Raw genomic sequence first — 2,760 nt, forward strand, 5'->3', positions numbered from 1 at the left:
GAGTCTGCACGTTCTCCCAGTGTCTGCGCGGGTTTCCTCCGGGTGCTCCGTTTTCCTCCCACAAGACCCGAAAGACGTGTTGTTGGGTGAATTGGACATTCTGAATTCCCCCTCTGTGTACCCGAACAGGCGCCGGAATGTGGCGACTCGGGAATTTTCACAGTAACTTCATTGCAGTGTTAATGTAAGCCTACTTGTGACAATAAAGATTATTATCATTATGGGGAATTCAAAAGTTACAAAAGGGAACACTCTGCTAGCTTTGGACTGAAGAACTCAGACTTTGTGGCACCCGGGAGATGGGCTGGGACTCGGTTCGATTGATTGGCTGCCTGGTAACAGGTGGTGATTGGATCCTGCCTGAGTGGGATGATTTCCAGAGACCCAAGGGAAGCAGAGTTGAAAACTGGACACACAGAGAAATGAACCTGCTCTCTTACACTTGTGTCTTGTCCAGAAACTGCATAAATCTATAGTGAAAAACATTAGAGTCGAAAGTAGTGGTTTGAAGGACAGTGTGCTAGAAACAAACATCTAAAACAAAGACTTTTATCCCTTTCATTATTATTTTACACCCCTCTTCTCCCCTCTGTGTTTGTCTGTCTGGTGTGTGTGTGTCGAGGGTGGGGCAAGTTAAAATCAGGGATTAGGAATTAGTTAACCAGTTCTATTCACTGCACATTTCATTCTGGTTCCTGTTATAAATAAACAATAATTGTGTTTAAATTTACTAACCTGGTGAGGCACGATCAATTGAACAAAGACTAGAGTTAGATACAACTGAAACTTTATTGCTCTAAGATGTCTGGCCTCCCACAGCAGCTGGCGAAATGGCTATTTATGCATCACCTAATACAGGTGCAACAGTGGTTTACCATATTCACCTCCTGTTAAAATTGAGTCCAGCGGGGGTGGTGGAGAACTATATACAGCGATGAATTTATATTTGCAGTATTTGATCAGAAAAAAATGTCTTTTGAAGTCCGGTGCCAGTTAGAGATTTAACCGGTCTGGTGCCTTGATGTTCCGCTGGAAGCGACGTAGCGGTGGCGGCGATGTCGATGCGAGCCTGATGTTCGGTGACTCCGGGAGCGTGCCGAAATCCTCTTCATCCTCGGGGGTGGGCAGGGGAAGGACGGATGTTCCTGGTGGGGTTAATGCTGGGAGCGCCGGGCCGGAGGGGTGTGTGTGTGGAACCTGCTGGTGACTCCTGGGTGACAAAGGCTGTCGTGCAGGGCCCGGAGTCGGTCTACTTGTGCGCTGGCATATGTACCTCGGGATAGTGCGTCTGGGGGCTCATTGAGTTTGCCGGGTCGATACAAAATCTCATAATTATAGGTGGAGAGCTCGATCCTCCACCGCAAGGTTTTAGCGTTTTTGATCTTGCCCCGCTGTGTGTTATTGAACGTGAAGGCTATCGACCGTTGGTCCGTGAGGAGAGTGAATCTCCTGCCGGCCAGGTAATGCCTCCAATGCCGCACACTTCAACGATAGCTTGGGCCTCTTTTTCGACGGATGAGTGCCGAATTTCTGAGGCATGAAGGGTGCGGGAAAAGAATGCCACGGGTCTGCCTGCCTGATTGAGGGTGGCGGCTAGGGCGACGTCCGATGCGTCTCTCTCTACTTGAAAGGGCAGTGTTCCGTCTACTGCGTGCATCCCGACGAGCGAAGACCTGCTGTGCCTTGGCCGTCAGGGGAAAATGGGTGGACTGAATGAGTGGGCGGGCCTTGTCCGCATAGGTTGGGACCCACTGGGCGTAGTAGGAGAAGAACCCCAGGCAGCGTTTGAGGGCCTTCATAGAATTTACAGTGCAGAAGGAGGCCATTCGGCCCATCGAGTCTGCACCGGCCCTTACAAAACAATCCACTCAAGCCCACGTATCTACCCTATCGCCGCAACCCAGCAACCACTACTTAACCTTTTTGGACACTAAGGGCAATTTATCATGGTCAATCCACCTAACCCGCACATCTTTGGACTGTGGGAGGAAACCGGAGCACCCGGAGGAAACCCACGCACACACGGGGAGAACATGCAGACTTCGCACAGACAGTGACCCAACCAGGAATCGAACCTGGGAGCCTGGAGCTGTGAAGCAATTGTGCTAGGGCACAGGACTTGGGGCAGTGGGGGAGGGGAAGCTCCATGAGGGGGCGCATGCGGTCGGGATCGGGCCCCAGAACTCCGTTCTGGACCACATAGCCGAGTATGGCTAAGCGGGTCATGCTAAACACGCACTTCTCCTTGTTGTAGGTGAGGTTGAGGAGAGTGGCGCTGTGGAGAAATTCGGCAAGGTTGGCATCGTGGTCCTGCTGGTCATGGCCGCAGATGGTGACGTTGTCTAGGTACGGGAGGTGGCCCGTAAATCGTTCCGGTCAACCATTTGGTCCATCTCCCTTTGGAAGACCGAGACCGCGTTAGTGACGGCGAAGGGAACCCTGAGGAAGTGATAGAGACAACCGTCTGCCTCGAAGGCGGTGTATGGACGGTCTGATTTACAAATGGGGAGCTGGTGGTCGGCGGATTTGAGGTCCACTGTTGAGAAGACCCGGTACTGCGCAATCTGAGTGACCATCTCAGATATGCGTGGGAGGCGGTACGCGTCAAGCTGCGTGTATCGATTGATGGTCTGGCTGTAGTCCACGACCATTCTGTGCTTCTCCCCAGTTTTAACGACTACCACTTGGGCTCTCCAGGGGCTGTTGCTGGCCTCGATGATGCCCTCCCGAAGCAGCCGCTGGACCTCGGACCTGATGAAG

This window comes from Scyliorhinus torazame, chromosome 21 (genome assembly GCF_047496885.1).
Source record: "Scyliorhinus torazame isolate Kashiwa2021f chromosome 21, sScyTor2.1, whole genome shotgun sequence".
In the NCBI taxonomy this organism is placed as follows: Eukaryota; Metazoa; Chordata; class Chondrichthyes; order Carcharhiniformes; family Scyliorhinidae; genus Scyliorhinus; species Scyliorhinus torazame.